Genomic DNA, 23,313 nt, shown 5'->3' with positions numbered 1-23,313 from the left:
TTACTTTCACATTTGCTACAATCACAGTAAATACGTTTCTTGGTATAAAGGGAAGTCTTTGTCTGGAGTTTAAAATATCCCCAACTGCAAGATTACATATATAAAACTTTGGTTGTTACTCCTATAATAATGCATTATTCAAATTAAATGCTATACTCTCTAGAACAAGATAAAATGGAAATAATTTACTCATAAGATTAATATTTAAACCATATTAATTTACAAAATATATCCTAAGAATTACCATTCAATTGAGCTTCAATTGGAACAAATGTATAATCACTCCAAAGCAATTACTTAAATTAACAATGAGAGATATATTACTTTTAAAGGCAGATAAAAAATATTGTCAAGTTTCTGGTTGTGCTCCTGAATGTTCAGTAGCAGGTTCATTTGAAGGTGGAATCAACCCTGAAGGGAACTCAAATATACTTTCAGAATGCAGGGGTGGGGGACCAGGGAAGAAATCCAGCTCTTGGGGGAGATTATGAGGAAAACACCATGGTCCAATTGGAAATAGAGGGGGTGGCGGGCCTAGTGGAAGATATTCTTGAGATGCTCCATACATTTTTCCTGGAGGAGGTGAAGGTAAAAGGGCCCTCTCATGAACTGACTCCTTGGATCCACTGGAAACAATGAACCTCTGATTGGAGGGAAAGGTTAGAAAGCAAAGCCAGAGCCAGTTCCTTGGTTGTCAGCAGGGAGAGATGAATCAGGCACTTTGGAATCACCAAGATTGACTTTGATTTCATTTCTACTGAGTTCCATTTCTGAAGATGTAGGCCCATCCATTTTATCCAAAGGCTGCATAGTGGAACTTCTGAGTTCTGCTGATCCAGGTCTTCTACCATAATTAGAATAACATCCATCTTGGCTTTGTAGAGGACACTGTGGATCAGAATATGGTTGGCCTGGTGGAGGGATCATTATCCTATGGGCCTGTTCCCATGGAGGTGCCAGGGGCCCAGTGTCAAAAGGTGCTCTCTGAGGATCAGTTAACTTATCACAGTTTGATTCCCTTCTTTCATTGTTAGTCGGATGGTCCAGAGGATTTTCTGGGCCCTCTTGCACCAAAGATGAGAGTATGAGTGGACCCTTATTTTCTGAATGAGAAGGACTTGTTTCACATGAAGCTCAACCCAAAGGTGAGGGACCATTTGGGGAATTCTCTCTGCCAAAGGCTGTATTCAAAACATCAGGCACAGAAGGATCTTTTTCTACAAGTTTAAATTTGAACTCCATTTCAGTTAATTCTTCTCTGTTGTGAGCATTTTGTTGCCTTAAATCATTGAGGTATCTTTCAGCACTCTGAGCTGCCAACTCATTACCATGTGCTTTTTTGTCATAGTACATAACATGCCCCTGATAAAAATGAATGGTTCTCTCCAATTCTTCTTCAAGATCTTTGGTTCGCTTTCTATAGGTCTCCAGCGGTTTAGTTGTATGGCTGATCTTTTTTTTTTTTTTCCACTTTGGAAAGCTTCTTATTAATTTCCTTTGGAGTTCCATTACATTATCTTGATATAGTTCCATCATGATTTTAACTTTCAGCTGAAGATTCTGATTCTCACTTTCAAACTGTGTATTTTCTGCTTGCAAAGATACTTGTTCTGTCTTAAGATTTTTAATATGTTGGATAACCTCTTCCTTTGTTTCAATTACTTCAGATAATAAAGTAAAAATTTGATTTATTTCTCTAAGATTATAAAAGAGGCCTTTAACTTAGCAACATAAACCAGTTTCTTCAAAGCCCCTTTGGGCTGATCTTCTAAGTGAGCACCAATTTCTGATTCATTCTCCATTTCCAACTCCAAGTTACCTTCATCTTTTTTTTATCTTCATTAAGTGTCCAGTCAGAGAATTAATGTGATTTTCTTTATCTCTTAGAACTTGTTCTGCATGTATTTTAGAGTGTTCAAATATCATTTTTTTGTTTATTAAGGCCATTCACTTTTTCTTTCCATACCTCAACTTCTTTTAAATGCTGTTTCTGACTTTCCTGAAGTTGGGAATTTCATTCCAAGCCTCTTTTATAGCTACCGTAACTTCTTCTTCATTCATTTGAAACATTCTCAACGCTTTTTTAGCTTCAAGTATTTGTGACTTGAGGGATTTTGATTCATTTTCTAGGACCTTAATCTTTTTTGATATATCCACCTTCAATTCATCCTGTTGACAATGTTTAGTTTTCTCTTCTTTTAGCTCTTTTTCTAGAAAGAGTATTTCATCCTCATGTGTATATGTGGACCTATCCAGGTTTTCATATATTGCCTCCAAATTTTCTGCTTCTATTGACTTCTTCACCAAAATGGCATCTTTTAGTGACTCTAAGCCTTCATACTGTTTTTGAACAAGGCTAATTTTTTAAAGTAGTTCACATTTTTCTCCAAGTAGTCCAGAAAGTTTTAAAGCAAGCTCTTTTTCTCTTCTCATGTAACGCCTGCTTCTCACAGACTGATAACTTTGCCACAAAAACAAGAGAACTACAAAAAATCCAATAGCTGTACATATCACCGATTCCCACGAACAGCCATAAGGACTAGTGTGTGTTTCCATGTCTTCAGACAATGCACACCACAACTCTGCTTACTTCTTCCAGGACCACCTGCAAATAGGGCTGAGGGGCAGCCTTTGCCCCTCCATCATGCTAAGTCTACTTTGACTATTCCCTCAACAACCACACCATGCCCAGCCTCACCAAAACAGGCAGTGGACACTGAGGCCTTTGGTCAGAAACAAACATGCACTAGGCAACGGAGCAGACCATTATGAACCATCAGCTGGTAGGGGTGGGGGGGTAGCTGTGGGCATGCCTATCAGGAGCCCTGGTCATGGGATCCCAGGGGCCTAGCACACTCATGCTCCCTGTCAGAGATGTCTTGGCCCCTTCATTATGCATCCTGAAGCAGCACAGGTTCAAGACTGTTGCAATCAAGCCAGAGAGGAGTCATCTCCAGGTCACTCACCCATTGGTTGGTTTAGGACAGGCCAAGGCAGAACTCTATACAGTCATAATGTCACCCAGTTTGATGTCACTAAAATTCTAAAGCTCTGTAAAAATTTTAAAGAACTAGTACTTCATATGTTTATATTTGTACCACGTGCCCTTTTGTTTTAATGACTCATTCCTTTCCATCCCCTCTTGTCCCCTCTTTTTTCCATCCTTCCTTCCTTCTTTCTCCCTTTCCTTTTCTTGTAGTGTTGGCAGTTAAACTTCAAGGCCTATACATGCTGGGCAAGCTCTCTAGCACTCAACTACATCTCCAGCCCTGTTGAGAGTTTCTATACAAGCCATGTGAATTCTTGCCATAGAAAAACTCTCACATTAGACTATTTTAAGAGTAATTTTATTAGAGTTGCAAACATGGGCACAAATCAGTTTGAATACATTATTTTTAAGCAGTACAACATATCTAATGTTTCTAAAGAAGGAGCTTAAAACTTGAGTTGGTTTTCATGTAAGTTTTTGAATACTACTATTTAAGAGTCTTCAAAATCCTTTTTCAGATCTTCTTTTCACTTCTCATAGGATGTAAACACTTCTAAGCAAGCTGGTCATTATAAATATATAGCAATGAGAAGGATAAGATAAGTGAGATCCTGCCTCAAACAAATCAAAATAAAATGTTGCATGGGATTCTCACACAGACAGGGGACACCAGGGTATTCAACAGGAAGCAGTGTTTATTTGTGTCCATTCAGGCTCAGTGGATTCTTATCCAAAGGCTGAGCATTTAGTGTAGGGAGGGATCCCTTATATAGTCTGGTTAGTTTCTTTTTACATACTAAACTTGTCTTCATATGAGGTAATATACATTCTTGTTTGAGCAGTATATTTCTATTCTACAAAGTAGCAAGAATGCTCAAAACCAATTTCCCGAGGCCTCACAATGATACAGAGGGCATCATGTTCTCTTTTCTTTCTTCTGAGAAATCTCTACCACAAAATGGTAAAGCACCCCAGCTTCTATTCCCAGTACCAAATCAAACAAATGGCAGATGCACTTCATTTAAAGCAGATAATTTAGCATTATAATGAGTCAGATTGAGTAAAGTTTGCCCTTTGAAGAGGAGCTCTGTATTTTTGACTGGTTTATGCTGGTTCTTCCAGGCCTTTTCTAAAGAGCAGTTCTGAAACAAAGAAGCAACTTCAAGTGTTGTTAGCAGTGAACTTCACGTGATGTTAGCAGTGACTAACTCTCTACCTGCAACCACAAGTGTTCCTAAGTACCTGCCTAGCATTTCACCATTTTGCAGACTGTTTCCTGGTGGGGAGAAAAGTCTGAAGGAGGCCAGAACTTGACATCTGGATCTCTTGAGGGAACCCCTTCCTCTTAGGCTGTAGTAACCAACTCCCTTGCAGCACCTCTAGTATCTGAGATGCAAAGAGTTTGAATGGTCTCCAAAGGTAGGGCTTTGAGCCCTGATTCCAGGCCTTGACCTCACTCCACATCCCTGGGTTCTGGTTGTTTTCTGGGACAACTCAAGGCCCTGATTTTGGAGGATTTTATATACATCCCACCTCTATGCCCCCCAGTTCAGTGGGGGCTTCAGTTGTAGTACCTGGAATTGGGGAGATTCTCCAGGAAGGCGATTCAGACTTCCTAGCAGTCTGGCTTGACCTTGACCCTACAGAAGGCAGTGCCCTTGGGGCTACCCTGTAGACCCCCTTTGGGCTGTTACTTATGGGGTTGAGTCTTAGCAGTTGTTGCCAGACAGGTGTTTCTCCCTTGTTCCCAGGATCTTCCTCCTTGAGGTAGTAGTTACTCTTTGATGGAGGCTGAATGCTCTCTAGGTGCCAGCCACTCACTTTTCTCACTTGCTCTGCCCACTGGTATCAGAATAAGCTCTCTCTCTCACAGCCCATTGCCCAAGGCCCAGGTGACACAGGAGGCTTTAAAGGCTAGTTGTGTGGTAGTGGGTGGAGCCACTCTGCATTCTGCAAAGGACACCCTTGTTCTGAGAGACTACACTGATAGGAATCACTGGCATATTTTCTTTTAAACTATCTTGACAGTGAGGTTGTGATGGATGCAGTCAGGAATTCCTATAAATCAGTTGGCATTTGTGGCTATAGATGGACCAAGAAGGCTGTAGACCTGGGCTAGAGAGTAGAAAGCATTTGGGGGCACATTGTACAGGAGAAAAATTGCTTGTTAGTAGTATAAAGGGTGTGGGTAAGCTTGAAAACCCCTCTGAAGACCTTCCTGAGACACTTGGTAAGTTGTCAAGAGAACAAGGAGGGCTCCTGACCCACCAGCTCATGAGCTATCCCTGCTCAATAGCCATAGATTCAAAGCCACATCTTCATGTGCTGACTGCCAAGTGGTGACTGAAGTTCAGAAGGCCAGAGCAATTCAAATCTTCATGGGATTAATAAAGGGTCCATCAGTGATGACAGGCTTGCTGGCCAGTCACTGGTATGAAGCAAGACTTGGTAGCTAAGCTCTGAGGCCATGAATGTGGATTAGTGCAGAGATACAACCTGATACAAAGAGCTTCTTCATGTTCTGGGACTTCTGACCTGTTCTGTGTATCACAGCTAGATTCTGGCATGAGCAGAATCATATGTATTAGTATAGAAACTGTCACCGAGAGAGGACTTGTGAGTTGCCCAGGTCACACCTCTTAGGTGTGGCTCAACCCAGGGTAAATTCAGGCATTGTCTTTTGACTCAGTCCTTCATGCACTCAGCTCAGGGAGTTGCTGTCAGTGGTGGGTCAGCAGCTCTAGGGGATGGTCCTGGTGACCAGGGTGAGCTGTCCCAGTGGCAGGATTTTGAATTCACTGTGCTCTGCCATCCTCATAAGGACTTTGGATAAATGTGATCTGCATGGCATAGGAGAGAAAATAGAAGGCTGAACATGTGCTGGGATTTAGCAATGAGCATGCAATTAGTAAGCAGCAAACAGGGACTAGACCAGGGCATCTACAAGCTCTTTGTTCATGGGCCTGGCCTCATGACTTCTTATTAATGAGGAAGCTCATGGAAATCAGGACTAGATCTGCCTGTGTGTGGGGGGGATGGAGATGGAAGGCGGACTCTTACCCACTTTCTGTGTCTGTTGCACCTGTGAGGTTGGCTTTGACTGCCCTGGGTCATGTCCTGGGGCCAGGTGGGAAATCCAGTAAATGTTTTTTCCCCTTTGATATTACCATAATGGGACATTGGTTAAAATTAAATATTTAGTAAATGTTTAAAATATTTATTAATTGGTGCTGGGTCCAGATCCAAGGTCTTTGTACATGTGATTTTCAGACTCACCACTGAGCTACTTCCCTAGCTCCTGATCAGATTTAGAAGAAAGTTTTCCTATTTTCAGAGGTTATCCAAGATGAACTTAATGAATATAGTCAATTTCTGAGACTTATGGGAATTTTTTTTTGTCAAAGAGTAAGGTGTGTAAGTTTCCTCTATCATTGTCAATTTCTGTCTTAAGAAGGCTTGTATTGATATACATCATGGCAGAGTGAGTGTAAAACAAGTGTTCTTGAGTGCTGTTAATGAGCCAGAAGGAGTTTCTGTTCCTAATGTCTTGCTATAGGGAACACCCAGTTGCTGTGTAGTGATAGGACATCTAGTCCAGGGCTTCTCCTGTCTTCAGGCTGAAGGGTGATTTTTTTTTAAGCCTGTCCAACTTGTTGCACACCAACACTGGTGTCACATACAATGGAAGTGAGTAACTAAGTAAATAAAGTGAAAGAAGCCAAGGACACACTCAGACCAAGCCTGTGGGCAATCTTCTGGATGGTGTGGCCATGAGAGGTGCAGTAGAGGATCCTAAGTGTTCAACATGGTCCTCTGTGCCAAGCACATATGAAGCACTCAGTTGTGGAATAGCAGCACCTCAACCCCCAGGTGGAGGAGCAGCTGTCACCCTATGAGTCCCAATATGCTGTCAGCCAGGCCTCAGACAGGTGGCTGCCCCTCCTAAGCAGCACCCTGGACAGGTACCTGATACAAGGTTCACAGCCCTTTCCCAAAGCCAAGGGCCACAAGAGCTCTGTTTATGTGGGTGTCCTCTTTCATATTTACCCTGATAGAAATTAAAACTGAGAAATATAAACAATACTGTGTTCTTTTATGACTTCATTTGAAGGCAATATAAACCTGTTAATATTAACATAAACAATATCTTTTTTATTAATTAATGCATTTATTTTAATTAGGTATATATGATAGCAGAATACATTTTGATTCCTTCTATACAATTTTAGCATAGCTTTTTATTTCTATGGTTGTACCTGATGTAGCATTGCACCATATGTGCAGTCATACCTGTACCTAGGTTAATGTTGTCCATCTCATTCCACTGTCTTTCCTCTCCGCATGCTTCCTCCCCACCCTCCCTCCACTTTGAGCCATCTCCCCTCCTTTGTGTTTCCTCCACCCCTCCATTATGGATCACCATCCACTTATCAGAGAGAACAATCAGTCTTTTTTTTTTTTTTTTTTGGAATTGGTTTACATTGCTTAGCATAATATTCTCTGGCTCCATCCTTTTACTCACAAATGACATAATTTTATTCTCTTTTAATGCCGAGTAATACTCTATTGTGTGTTTGTGTTTCTGTGGGTTTGATGACTCTAAATACATTTTCTACAGAATTACATACTAAGTGTCCTTTTGTGATTCTGTGACTACACTTAACATAATGTGGGGTGAATTATATTCCATCATGTGGGTAGACAACATGTTCATCCATTCCTCCATCAATGGATGCTTGCATTGCTTCCACTCTTCAGTTCTGGATAACTACTACTTGGCATTTCATAAGTAGACTATAGCACTAAATGAGGTGGGGAATCCACAGGAAATGAGCTGTGGTTGGGATCTCATTTGACCATGACTTCCACCTCAATGTATTCTGTAGGCAAGAGGAGATGTGAGCTGATCCAGGTGAGGGCACCTGCAGTTAGCACAGATGCTACAGACAAGGCCAGAACAACCTCTTGACTCTAAATAAAGAGAGGAAAAAATGAAACTAAAAGAAACACTTGAGAAGAGGGCCCACACCTCTGGAAAGGGGAAGTGGAGCCACACAAAGAACACTAAGAATTAATGAATGTGAGTGAAGGATGAGCAAAGCCCAGTTACACCCTTCTTCCCAACTTCACAGGTTGCACCTGCCATCATTGGTTGATCAGTTGATGAGAAGAAGGCTTAGTGAATACTAGGTTTGAGCACTCCAGTTTCCAAGATCACTGGTACATGCACCATTTAACAGAGCAGTACCTTTTACAGACTTTCCTTTTAAGGACTTAGAAGTTCCTTGAGTACAAGGGCTGAGTCTAATCTTTGCATGTCCCAAGGGACCTGATGCATAGTCAGCACTGGGCCTTTCTGCAGTGTCAGACTGAGGCCAGGGGTCATACCCAAGAAGCAAGATGTAGAAATCCATCAGTTGAAAGAAGATGCAAGGCACTGTGGGATTATTGGTCATCTTTTATTCAGAGGTGGCAATAGCCCCCAGGGCCATTTGCATATTCCTTTTTATTATAAAGGACAAACTAAGAAAGCACATTATCAACAAGCTGGGGCATCCCCACAAGCAAATGTTTATGACCTTGATTACATATGCTGAATCACCATGTTTCTGACCTTGACTACACACTGACCATAAAATAGACCATTCATAGCCTTAGTCACTCACTAAAAGCATAAGAGCCCACTGGAAGTCTGGCAAGAGTGCCATTTTGGCCCTGCCCCAAAACATGGATTCAGCTTGAACACAGATCTCCTACACACTGTTCCCCAGGTTTCAAACACAGAGCCAAGGACACACTGTGCTTTCTCCCTAGGAGCTAACAGCACTGACAGAGAGGACACAGCAACAACAAGTCACTGGGACCAGCACCTTGAGGACAGTTTACCATTATGAGGAGAGAGAGGCTGGATTCCTACTCACACTGAGAGAGGAAGGGCCTTGAGAATTGTGCTGGTGGTGAGAATTAGTTTTAAAACAGGACAAAACAATAATAAAAGAAAATGTTTTTTTGCCTGCAGAGATGGTCTGAGGTTTTGATAATATAATAACAAACAATAATTATTTAAAAATTCAGCTGACTGTTCTCAGGTGAGATCTTTCAGGGCTTGTTCAGGAGTATTTACTATAAGCAGGCAACCTTCTTCTTCCCTGATTATTAAGTCATCTTGAAAGCAAGACAAGGAAGATCAATGAAACATAAATATTAGCTGTGTGGCATTTCTTTTGAGATGATGAAGATTTGGGGGGTAAAACAGAATCATAATCATAATTCAATATAAATATTTATGTCAGAGGAAAAGAGGTAAGACAGGAAGATTCTCAATTTCCTTCAGTGTCCAAAACCTCTGTTTCCTTTCTACATTTAAAGTCAATTAACAGCAGTTTGACATAAAAACCACTTTTGTTTGATACAGTATTCTATATCCATTTTAGTTCAAATTTCCCATTGAAGGGAAAAATTACAATCATTTTATAAATACCACAAAGAAGTACATAGTTGCTATACAAACATAAACTAAAGGATATTTGGAGACAATGGAGTGTCCAATATGCAGGTAAGACTTGCAATGACTTATTTTTACTCTTTAAAGATCTGCATCCCAGTCACATGTTATGGTGAGTCACTGAAACTGGGCTGATCATAGATGGCTGCACTATCCCAAATAAATATAAAATTTAAATAAACATAAAATATAAAATTACATAGTCATGGGGAAAGCCTAAAACAATGTATCACACTGATAGTATAACCATAATGATGAAGGGGGGGAAAGAATTAATATAAGTAATTTTATAACCAAGCACTCTAACATAATATTACTGGTGAGATTTATTTAAAAAATATATAAATAAGCAACCTTTAACTGAACTTAAAGATTTGTCTATGCAGTGTTAGAGAGTATGAGTCCCATATGTACCTGGGGTTCAGGAGATGATATTCTAATCAACCAGTATTTTCACTGTGGGAGAAAAAGATGCAATGTGGAGTGGGACTGGATTGGATTCAAAGTCACCAATTAAACTCTCAGTCAGTTGATTGATTATGTCATCAGTATATCAGTCATTCTGCTAGCTCTGTCCACTGAAAAGGCCTAGAAGAAAATACAACCCAGTAGCCATGACCACATGACTATTTCCCTATCATTTTGTTTCCAAATGCCATCCACCATGCAAGATAAGTCTCCTTGGAGAAATGGTTGATTCTTCTAGGGCTGAAGCAAGGAAAGCACAAGCTAACCCTGCAGCATCCTGCTGAAGAAGATAATAAGAGCATATTCATCAACCCATGGGATATATCTAAAGGACTTGGGAACTGCTTCAATGGTCCCACTTGCAAATTGTGAATACATTGAACATCAAAAGGAATGTTTACTAGAATGGGTGAAACCACATTGAATAAAAAGTCATACCATGAGACCAATGGTTATAAAAAGTACAAAGCCACAGGGGAAGTTAAAGGAAAGCTCTCCTTTATGGAAGAATACCACATGATAAAGGGAAAGAGAAAACTAAACATGGAAAATTATATTCTACAACCACCCATTGTAATAATTATTTTAGGGAAGAATGTTTATTTATGTTGCATCTATTGAGTGAAAGAGTATTGGGAACACATATATGCAGACTCAGGTTTTGCCTTAAAGAGGGCTTACTAAATACAGAGGGGAAGACAGGTACTTTTGCAATACAGATGACATCTGGAGGACACCAGCATTTCAGTGGCCACACTAAACAGCACTAGGAATGGGCTGGGCAGGGTGAGGGGGAAGGAAACATTCAAGTCCCTCTAAGGTGGTGCACAGGGACACAGAATTTCCCTAGCTGGAAAATGACCAAAAATGCATAATCCTGCCTCCAGTCTCAAAGGGATCAATCAGAAGAGTACATGTTAATACCTTCTGAAAAACAACTGTCAATTCCACAAGAGAACACAGAAAGGTATGGAGAACTTTTCCTATAACAAGAGCTAACCAAGCAACCAGAAGCCATGAATGATCTGTGACTGAATCTTGGATCCAGAAAAACAAAAATCCCAGTCATAAAAAATATTGTCAGGGAAATTTTACAGCAGCTCTCCATTAGACACAGTGTGTCAGTCCCTAACTTCACTACAGAGCCCCTAAGCCTCCTTCACGTGGTGCATGACATGTGCTACTCAAGTCTTCCCATCCTTGTCTGCTAACCTTATCAGGGTTGAGATCAGTCTACCTTTTTCTGCTTTCCCAGTAAACCCAGAACACCTGGCACTTAGTTGACTGCTGCCATGAACATCAGTTCAATCCCACAGATGTTCCAGCTCTTCCTTGGGGCACAGTTGGGACTGCAGTCTTCTCTCTTGAGGTCAGGCATGCCATGTGGCTTGCCCTGATCTCAATGTCTGAGTGAAAAGCTCATCTTCTAATTCCAGGCAAAAGGTCAAGAGTCAGTGCATGAAGTCACTCTCTCTGCCTCTGCCACCCTGTCTAGCAAGGATCAGCTAGGATCAGGTGAGGACAATAGAGCAACCAACTCAAAGTGGAGCTTCAATCAGTCTGTGTTCCTAGAGGCCTACAATGAGCTTAACCTCCCTCTAATGATGTCCCCCAAGCCCACTGACCATGCTTGACATGTAGCCTGAATAAGAGTAAAGTCAGAGAGATGCTGAGTTGGCTGTTATATTAGCACACACAGGTTATCTCAGGTGAAACATGTGTGTTCAACTCTGAGTCAAATTCAAATAGCCAAATAAGTTATCTAAATACCAAGTAAGTCAGAGAGTTTACCTTTATATGTGGTGACACACCACATGGACATAAGAGCTCTCTAGAGCCAGTAGTTATGTCAAGTGGGAAAATAACATTGCACACCCAAGAACAGCTGAATATGGGCCATATTATGAAGACGCAGGACAGTTTATCACTATGTCCATCAGCCAAGAATGTCCTGCTCTCCAGCCAAGGACATGGGAAATGTGAGCACCTTTGTGAGGGAGGAGGAAGGTGCCAGCCTCCTACCCCTTCCTGCCTGGGGAATTCACTGAGCACTTGTATCTTTGATTACTTTGATTGCTGTGTAGAGCTGTACATTCTGAAATGCAGGTTAATTCTTTGTGTCTCTGAGAGCAGGAATAGAATCTGGGTGCCTGTCACCACAACACTTGCCCATGTTTTTTACTCAGGGTATGGAAAACCCTACAGACAATTGGGATACTGGGTGACAAATGTGCTATATGATCAAACCTGGGGCCATCACGTGCAAATGTCTACTCATCTGTGTACACAATGTAATGGGAGGAGAACAAAGGGGGCTGTGCAGAGGCTGCCCCTCAAGGGACACACTAGGACAAGCATGACAGGGAAATTGACTTTCTGCCCCCTGCTCTTGTGCACACTGTCAGTGTTGTGTGTCTTCCTGCCCATGTATGCCAATACAAGCACATGCTGGGAAATGACCTGAGAGAGTTGGGAAAGCTTGGTGGTAAGAACTGTAGCTGCTTTGTGAGGGCATGGCTGCCTGTGCATCCACAAACATGTGAATCAACTTTTCTGTGCCAGTTTTATCAGCTTGAAGATGGAATAGTGACAGGACCTCCCCAAGGCATGATGAGGATGCAATTATGTAGTTCATGCAAAACTCTTACGAAGGCACCTGCCTCATATTTACTCAACAGGCATTATCTGTTGTTCTTACCTGTTCCAGTAATAATAGTAAAATAATACAATTTCTGGGACAAAGGGGGGAGATCCATTAGAAAAATAAAATAAAATTTAACACCATGAAGAGCCACTCCATGTTTTGCTTTCATAGGGAGAAAGAAATGATTCAGGGCAAATAAAATGAGGATGAGCCTGGGTGATAATTAGAGCTCATCATTTGAGAGATTAAAGTCATAAAACAATAATCACCTGCAAGTACCTAGTACCATGCAAAATATATCAAACTGAATGAGCTGCATCTCCAGTTAAAACAAAATGATAGGGCATGAGAGTGTTGAAGAGTACTGGAAACATGGTTTATCCCAGAAGAGCACTACTCAACCCATAACCAGTGGCTATGGGGGATCTCAGGGAACAGGAGGCAAACATAGTTTTAGTTGCCAGGAACCTAGTGGTGAACTTGTATAACTAAAATAGAAAGGAAACTGACCCCATTGTGGAGGGTGTTTCACCCAACCTCCTAATGCAGCAGGGGCTGGGCCCTCTCTGAAAGATACAGAAACACAAGCTGAGCACAGAGACCCTACTGAAGATGTACCTAGTCTATTGGGAGGGTGAGAGTACAAGGGATGGATTTTGTGAAAGAGTGGACTCATCACTCATGGGAGGTGGCATCAGAACGAGAAGAGTAAAGATGAGTGCCCTGGGGACTGTGGGTGAAGTCCCTCATCAAAGTGTGTACTTCAGGAAAGTGGATCCCTGCACAGAACTGGCCCTTTGCACCCACATTCAAGCAGTCATCTAAAGTAGGGCATTTTAGGACAACTTCCACAGATGGCATTCACCCCAAATCCAGCTGGTGGTCTGCAGTTCTTGCGGAGGCCCATGGATCAGGGAGCAATGTCTTTTAGGCATTGCCAGGCTGTGAGCTCTTCACCTCAAACCCCAATCTACTTCATGCAGGGTAGGGCAGGAGGAGGGGTTGCCATGTTCCAGTGAAAAACAGGAAAAGTGCAAAGAGTCAGAAATCTCAATGTGAGAGTAAATGAAGGCCTAGAGGTGGAAGGCCCAGATAATGAGGTTCTGGAAGTCCAAGGAGTAAAGAAAAATGTGGACCACAGGATTCAATTATATCAAGAGGCTTTTGGACAGAGAAACTGAATATAAATGCTAGTAATGTCCAAGATGAGAGGCAATCCTTTTGGAAACAGCAACACATTGAGCAGTTAGTCAAAATAACATTCAGTGGAACAGGCTGGACTTGCTACATAAGGGTGTGCAGGTATTATCCTACACAGAGCCTCCAGATGCTGCAGTCAAACTTGCTAGCAAAGGATAACCTTTGGTGGAACATTCCTTTCCATAATTCACACAAAGACATCTGCTATAGTTTAAAAGCCCTTGAAAGACCCATGTGCTTAAGACATGGTCACCAGCCTGTGGTGCTACTGAGAAATAGTGTAACCTATAGGAGCTGGAGCCTGGTAGAAGGAAGTTAGATCACCAGGGACATGCCTCCAAAAGGAATATTGGGAGCCCAGTCCTACCTCTCTCTTTTGCTTCCTGGTTGCCATGATATGAGCAGCCTCTTTGGCCATGGTCTCTTGCCATGATGTGCTGCCTTGTCTCAGGCCCAGAGCAACAGGGCCAACAGACCAGGAACTGAAACTCTGAAACCGTGAACCATATTAAATCTTCACTCTTTAAGCTCATTTTTCTCAATTGTTTTTGATAGCAATGGAAATCTGACATCTATGAGAAGTGGGGTGGAAGAAAGAATGGCCAAATAAATGCAGGACCTAAGCAGAGGTGCTGCTGCTGCAGAATAAGGGACTGGCTGCAGTCTATCATGGAAGAGCCATCAACTAGGCGTGAAAATAAACATTAGCCTGCCCAGGACTTGCTGTATGTCCAGGGCTATGCTAGGACTTGACAGAGTATCCTATTTAATTAGAATTTTAGCAATTAGAAATAAAGGGGTTCTTACCAAGGAAATTTCCTATGGCAAAATTCAAAAAGCACAATTGGAAAAATAGCACATCTGTCTCAAATAAAGGCACAAGAAAGGCAACAATGCTTAGGCCATGAGAAAGCACAGGCTCCCTACATGGAAGAAGGGGTGGCCCATCCTACCAGGCCTGGGCATTGCATATGCTGCTGCCTCATTGGGTCATGAAGAATGTGCATGTCCCTCCATTCTTCACTATTCAGCTCTTCCTCTTCACTAAGGCTGACCATGATGCCCAATTATTATCATAACCCAAACGTAAAACCCTACTGTTTTCTTGGAGCTCATAGTGATCTGGTGTACACCATGTCAGACAGCATGGTGTTGTGTAAAGCCAAAGACCTGGACACAACAGGACCTTGGCTAACATTCCGAGTCCTGTCACCTTGGCTAACATTCCGAGTCCTGGACAAATTACCAGCACTCTTGGAACCTCAGATGCTACATTACCAAAAGAAACACAGTGTCCCTGTGTTACAGATGGTAGAACAAGGTCTGAAGAAGTGGGGTAACTTACACAAGGCCATATAACTGATGAGCTGAAGACTGGGAACAATGTCTTTGGACATGAGCCAAGGCTCATGGAGCACATAGGAGGTTAGCATCAGGCCCCCAGTGCTCCTGTTCCAAGCTCCACCTGCACCTCCCTCAGTTGTCAACTTCAAAGTATACACACAGAACCATGTGCAAAAAATGGAAGTCTAAATATCTCTGTACACAGTTCATTTTTTCAGAAAATTAGCTTGTCAATAAAGCAGATTAAAACCTGAAAATTTCCCAACTTGGCCTAATGCTTTAGTTGTGTACTTTTAGCATTAATCATAAACATATAAGTCATTTGTACACAAATAACTTATTTTCCATTATTCCCAACCAAAAATCTAAATAAATTATAGGGCTAACAAGTGTTTGAATAATTAGTAATTAATAAAATTTTTACATAGGTATTCAAGGTTCCTACTTAATTAAGAGGTGAATCCTTCCATCAGTGGGACTATCTTGATTAAAGATCTTTAAAATTGTGCAAAAAACATAAATGTTCAGGACTTATTAAATAACAGAACTAAGAGTACGTCCCTGCTATCAGTATGCAGTCAGGTATTGTTTTTAACCAAATTGTATCAGAAGAACAAACTGAAAAATATGTTAACAATACAAGCAACCCTGAGGTGCAGAAGAATATAGTTAAGGCTCAAGACCAGAGAAGAGAAGTTTTGGTGGGGTAGGGACCCTTCTTTTATTTTTTAATTTTTATTTTTCACTTGTAGGTGCACACAATACCTTGATTTTATTCAATTGTTTTTTATACGACCAAACCCAGTGTTTCACACATGCCAGAAAAGTGCTTTACCACTGAGCCACAACACCAGCCCAGACTCTTCTATTTCTGAGAGCACTTTTGGAAAGCAGAAGGCCAGAGTAAAAAAAGTCTAGCAAGCATTGTTTCAAGGAGACAGACGATGCATGAAAAAGAAACCTCACAACAAACATGCCCACCTACAACTCCTCTCTAATAACTAAAGGCACACTAGCAGCAGGATATGAAAATTTTGTTATTGCTGTTTTGATTTTTAAAAGTTCAATATTAAGTTAGTTATATTTAACTAAGCTAAGAAGTTCATCAACATAAATATTCATCAAGCATTCACCTATCACAACCTCATGAAAGAGTCAGACCCCAACAAGGTGCTGCAATGCTTCTTTAGCATAAAGTACTTTACATTGATCCATTATATCTTTCTACAGATTACTATCCCCCAGTTGTGTGGAAATTGAAAGGTGAGGAAGTGATCACTGAACCTACCTTCTCAAAGCAAAATGGGAAAAGTAGAGGGCCAACCACCGAAATAGGCTAGCTCTGACACTTCCTTTTGTCTTTTGGTTATCTTGTACAATATTTTATACCAAATACAGCCCCAGGATAACAAGCTATGAGGCCTCAGGTTATTCACCTACAAAATAGGTAAACACTCCTAGTGACAAGCAGAGTCTGATGCATCCTTTCACCCAGCATCAATTCTTAATGAGTTCAGACCCCCAAGTCATCTTTATATCTTTCCGTTCTGGTGAATACCAGTGCCCCTGCACATCTTCTGTACCAAATTCCAGAAGTTCTTTTGCTCCCATCTCTTAAGAATCATGACACCTCCCCCACACACCAGCTTTATGTCTTGAGACAGACCTGGGTCTATAGAGCCTTCATTCTCTTCCACCTACCCTAAGTGCTGAGGGACTCACCAGGTGCAGCAGCAGCAACAGCAGGAGGAACAGTCCCAGGTAGAGGTTGCAGCTGTTGGAGAAAAATTTCTCTACTGGTGGTAGTGGTGCCTGTCTCTGTTGAGTGGGCCCACATGCAAAAGCAGCTGATGCCCTTGGGACACCACACCAGAGGTGTACCCTGGGGGTTCCCAGCACTCTTACAAGTTCCTACATGCCCTTGGGCCTCACATGTTCCACTAAGGTTGCATACTGCCAATTCTGCACCTTCCTCCCCAGGACTGAAGATCCAAATGATCTTCTTTCTGTACCTGTGTACTGCAGGACTGCAGGACTAGTGCCCACAGCTACTTCCAACTAACAATGTGCCACATCCAAGGGAGGAAAGATTTTCTCCTTGTACTCTGCTATGGATGTTTAGAGGATACTCCAAGGCTCCTCTCCATGCTCTGCCTGCACAGACCTTAAACCAAGAGGTAATTTTGTTTCTTGAGGATCCATGTTGCTCAAGAGCAAGACCTCATCCTCAGTCTGCATTTAGCCCTGGACCCCAGCGAGTCCTGCTTGGTAACGTTATTCCCTTAGGCCTCTCAGTATAAGCAGATGAGTGAAATCATACCTCCTAGAGAAATGAGTGACTTAGAAAATTTATCACAGAGGTAATTCTATCTACGGATCTTAAGTCTAGTGATCCTCATTCATAATTGTGAACAAAAAGTAAAAAATTATTAATATAATTAAGTCTGACCCCTTGTGGTGGTGCTGCCTATAATTCCATTGATTATGATTGCTGAGGAAGGAGAATTCAAAGTTGAAAGCCAGCCTCAGAAACTTAATGAGGCCCTAAACAAGTCAGTGAGACCCTGTCTCTAATAATAAAAATAGAGCATGGGATGTGGCTCATGCTTAAGTGTGCTGGATTCAATCCCAGGAACAACAAAAAGAGTTTGAAAGCTAAAAACCCTGAGAAAATGACCCCCACCAGTGATAAATAAGAAAAGCAAGAGAGATGCTTAAAATTACAATGATTGGTCTTTCTATGATTTAAAGGACTGCTCCTTCGATTGAAAGTAGAATAATAGGCCATTATTACAGAGGAGCAGTTGTTTAGTGGAAGGGAATTGTGGCTCTTAACAGAGCTGTGATTCTCATCTGCAAACATATTCAGAAAATAGGGAAGAAAGAACAGTTGCCAACTCATTCTACAAGGAAAATATTCTCTTATATAAAATATAGAGGAAACATGGCAAGAAAACTACAGACCACTTATTGTCCCTCCTGAAGAAAAGCAAAAATTGTTAATAAAATACTTGTCATCTGAACAGAGTAACCCTGACAAGAATGAATAGGTAAAATTTGCCCAATAATTCCAGGTTGGTTTAATATCCCAAAACCAGTCAGGCACTGAAGATGACCCTCATCTGCACCGCAGAGGACACCACAGGCTGATGCATGCCTGAGAGCTGCTAGAAAGCCTGCTGCATGAAAAGGAAACAACACTTTGGGGAAGAAGAAGTCTGAGACCAAGGAGCAAGCTGTGGAAACAGGAAAAAGAAATTTCAAAAATTCCCTGAAATACAACTCACAAAGAGGAGCCTAGAGAAAAATACTCCCCAAGAAGCAAGCAGGTAGATTTGGTATGCAGTCTCTCTAATGACTTTAGCCCATTTAAATATTTATTTTGTCTTTTGGTAAATGCATTTTTTCTAGGAAATTGTCCACTTTACAGGAATTGCCTGCTGTGGTGCTACAAAAGTTTTCATAAATATATTTTTCTAGAAATTTGTCTACTTCATATGAGAGTCCTGCTGTATGGGTATAAAGTTTTCCATACTGTCCTCTTGTGGACTCTTACAATGTCTGTGAGTCAGGCAATGAAGTGAGCCTTTTCATCCTCCTTCAGGCCCTTGCCCTTTTCACTCACACAGGATCAGTCATCAGGGATTCATCCCCTGCTTAATCTTTCCCTAACAAAAACTATTGGGCTTTGTAGACCTTCTCCACTGAGGGTTGTTTTCTATTTTTTAATTTGTGTTCTTTGTGTTTCCCGTCCTGCCACCATATGTGAGCTCCATTTTTCCTCTTTTTTGGACTTCTTGAGACAGGTACTTCTCATCTGTGTTTGCTCCCTCTGTCCACCCTGTGTACACAGGCAAACCTGTATGTTTTCCCCTAATATTGGCATTAGGTGCAGCCTACAAATTTGAGAGTCTTTCTTATAGTTCAGTTCAAAATAATATGTACATTCTATTAGGATTCTTTATATACCTATGTTATTTAGAAGTATATTGCTTCCAAACAGGTACAAGTACTCAGGAGCATCTTATAAAAATGTATGATTCCTCATTGAATTACAAAGAATAAACTCTGAGTGACTGATGAAAATCTATGATGAAGAATATGATCAGTTTTAAAAATGTGCTTAAAAACAATGGTTTATATGCCCTGAAAGAGTGCATTATTCTCTAAGTGTACATTGGTAAAATCTGCTGAAATTTGTTCCATTTTTTATTTATACAAATTTTTTTAAGAGAGAGAGAGAGAGAGAGAGAGAGAGAGAGAGAGAGAGAAGAGAATCTTTAATATTTATTTTTTTAGTTTTTGGCAGACACAACATCTTTGTTTGTATGTGGTGCTGAGGATCGAACCTGGGCCGCACGCATGCCAGGTGAGCGCGCTACGGCTTGAGCCACATCCCCAGCCCTATACCAATTTTTGTTCCATATGTATGTGTCCGTGTATGTGTGCATGTGTGTACTGCTTCAGATGGAGCCCGGGACCCTATGCCTGCTAGAGAAATGTTCTACCACTGGGATACATCCCTAGACCTAGCCCTAGACTTCTAGGGCTGGGGTTGTGGCTCAGACATAGAGCACTTTCCTAGCAACTACAAAAGTGAGGCACTGGGTTTGCTTCTCAGCACCACATAAAAATAAAATAAATGTTATTTTGAACCTACAACTAAAAAACAAATATTTAAAAAGAAAAATTCTATGTTTTACTTGTCTGTCTCTTTTTAAGTTTTGTTCAATTCATATACATACACAAAAAATGTTTGCAAAATGTTTTCACATTAGACCATATCCTTCAACATAAATCAAGCCTCAATGAATTTCCAATGAGTGAAATAATTCAGCTTTCAGAGTATTTTCTCTAGAACAAATGAGAAATAAAAAAACAAAATAAGGGCTGGGCTGTAGCTCAGTAATAGAGCGCTTGCCTAGCATGTGTGAGGCACTGGCTTGGATTCTCAGCACCACATAAAAATAAACAAATAAAATTAAGGCATTCTGTCCATCTACACCTTTTTGATTTTAAATAAGAAAAGAATCATCATACCCATAATAGGTATCTATAAAAATATACACATATACATACATGCTCACCAGGTAATTAGGTGTAACCAAATATTTGTTTTTAAAAAGTATTCTGAAGAACCAAGCCTACTGTGATCATGTAGCATCTCTCCATAATATTTGTACTTAAATTCTATTTTGTGTGATATTAAGCAGTCACACCACTGGTTTTAGGTTAGTATTTGTATGGCTTATCTTTCTGCATCATTTTCTTTTCAATTTTCTCTGTCCTTATGTTCTAAGTTGTTTCATATAAGAAGCATGTATTTTTATTTAGTCTTATTTATGGCTTTTAATTACAATATTTACCCTACTGCATTTAGCATAGCTCTTGTAAAAATTCTGGATTTAATTATATCATCTTGTCAACTAATTCTTCTTTTTCTTTGCTCTCTTTTGGCTTCTTTTCAAATGATTATTTTTTTAAATTTTTCAATTTTCTTTCCATCAGCTAAATGTCAGAAATCCTAAAACTTTTGTTAAACGATAGGGAACAGAAAGTGATGTGTTCCTCATAGGCATAGAGCTGGAAGAAGATGGAAGTGTGCCACTTCTGAAGCTGCCCATAAATTTGCAGGTCCAGGGAGCTCAGAAAGGGGTGCTGCTCTCCCCCACCTGAGCTACAGGTGAAGCAAGGATGATGGGATTCTCACAGGGACAACAGATAGAACAACTTAGAGGGAACAGGGACCCTTGGGCTAACCTCATTCAGTAGGTATAAAGAGAAATGAAAATTAGGACAGGAACACTGTGGGAATACCTAATGTGTGACTAGTTTAACTTAGAAAATATTGACTTAGAAAATTATTACAGGAGAAAGGAAGAGTGTGGGGAGGAGGAGTGGAGGGAATAGTTAGTGAAGTTATCCAATCCCAACAAAACAAATGCCAAATGTTTTCTCTGATATAAGGAGGCTGACTCATAGTTGGGGTAGGGAGGAGGAGCATGGGAGGAATAGAAAAACTCCAGATAGGGCACAGTGGTGGGAGAGAAAGCGGGGGGGCATGGGGTTAGTAAGGATGGTTGAATGTGAGGGACATCATTATCTAAAGTATATGTATGAAGACAAAAATTGGTGTGAACATAGTTTATATACAAACAGAGATATGAAAACTTGTGTTCTATATGTGTAATAAGAATTGTAATGCATTCTCCTGTCATATATTTAAAAATATAATAATTTTTTTAAAAAAATCAATGAAATCTACATGGACAAGGAAAGCCACAGTCTGTGTTATACAATCAAGTTGCACATATGAGGCACTGGGTTCAATCCACAGCACCATATAAAAATAAATAGGGATATTGTGTCCAACTACAACTAAAAAAATTTAAAAATACAATGCAAAAGTGGCATCATATACATTGATAACATCTGCAGTGTAAGTAACTTTAAATTTCCTATTACAGGCAAAAAGACTCAGTGTGGATCAGAAAGTAAAATCCAGGCATTTGTTATTTACACACTCAAGAAAGATCATCTCAGGAAGGCTAAAGATAATAGGACAGACAAAGCACACCAGCCATATGGAAAAACACAGTGGGTAGAGTGAAGCAGGCCCAGATACTGTCACATAAAAAGCAATGAAATAATACCATTAAATGAGATAAATTAGCTTAAGTTTAAAAATGAATGCCCAATACAAAATTTGAAGCTCTTAATTTCTATGTTCAAAAGAAGAGAACATAAGAGTTTATCAGTTAAAACCCTTGGAATAGAAAAAGGAGAAAGCAAAAGAAGGTTTAGTTCTCCTTTCTGTATCCATTGCAGATTACATAAGTACAAATTTATTACCTAATTTAAATAACTATACGCACATACACATGCACACACACACACATATCAACAGTGTATCCCCTTTTTTTAGGTGTAGATGGACACAACACAATGCCTTTATTTTTATGCGGTGCTGAGGATTGAACTTGGGTCCCACCTGTGCTAGGTGAGCACTCTAACACTGAGCCACAATCCCAGCCCAACAGTGTACCCATTTGTATAGAATGTTCCATCACTTCAAACATTCTCAAGGATTCACAAAATCAGGTCATACACTTCAAAAAGCAAACTTCAACTCACAAGAGAAGAAACAATACAAATACTATGTGCTGATCATAATTTAATAAAAGTAGAAGCTAATAGCCCAACTAGAAAATAAAACTTTCATTCAAAAAAACATTTTAAAGAGAGAGAGAGAGAGAGAGAGAGAGAATTTTTTTTTTGTTTGTTTGTTTTTTAGTTTTTGGCGGACACAACATCTTTGTTTGTATGAGGTGCTGAGGATTGAACCCGGGCCTCACGCATGCCAGGCAAGCATGCTACCACTTGAGCCACATCCCCAGCCCCCCCCCCCCAATTTTTTAAACTCAATAAAAACCCAGTAATTTTTAAAAAGTGCTAAAGATTAAAATAATGGAACATCTAGAAAATAAGGTATACAGTCTATCAAAACAATTGAGATATAAGAAAAAAAAAAGAAAAGAAAATGGCTCAAGGAAAATGTGCATCCCCAAAAGACATACACTAGTACAAATGTGCAGAGGATAGCACTGCCTGTCCATTAAAAGTCATTGTCCCCTTTTTCATTAAGAACGGTATGGGCTATATCTCCAAGAACTTGTGGGTTGGCTGTGGTGGGTGACTAAGCTAGGGAATGCCAGTGGATGAACTTGGTGCCGCTCAGGGCTGTACTGTCAGCTTCTGGATATTCCTAAAGGTCCTCTGCTGTCTTGGTGCATGTGACAGCAGGGCAGCTTTGGAGCCCTGGGATGGGACCAGCCTGGGACTCTGATGTTGGGAAGTGGCCAAAATTCTCCAACTCTCTAATGAGTCAGATTAAATTTTTATTTTTTGAGACAATATTATGCTTAGCTGTCCAGTCTGCCTTATGATCTTTCTGCCCCCAGCTACTGAGTAGCTTGTGTTATAGGCTTGTGCCACCTTGCTCTGCAGTATTTTTCTCTTTGCTTTTCAATTTTGGGAGTTTCTATTGATATATTCTCAAGCTTCCTGAAATTTACATTATTGTGGCTGGTCTTCTAACAATCCCCATGAATACATTCTTCATTTATTTTGTTTTGGCTGTAGACCATTTCTTTTTTGCTTTTT

At 40.6% G+C, this 23,313-nt stretch overlaps 1 pseudogene; it reads right to left on the bottom strand.

Moving 5' to 3' along the window:
• Nucleotides 1–349: 349 nt before the first annotated feature.
• Nucleotides 350–23,313, bottom strand: part of LOC114079437 (melanoma inhibitory activity protein 2-like) — a 58,612-nt pseudogene continuing 35,648 nt past the window's right edge.

This window comes from Marmota flaviventris, chromosome 3, assembly GCF_047511675.1.
Source record: "Marmota flaviventris isolate mMarFla1 chromosome 3, mMarFla1.hap1, whole genome shotgun sequence".
Taxonomy (NCBI): domain Eukaryota; kingdom Metazoa; phylum Chordata; class Mammalia; order Rodentia; family Sciuridae; genus Marmota; species Marmota flaviventris.
Note: the sequence above shows the minus strand (reverse complement) of the source record. Positions and strands in the feature narration are given on the sequence as shown.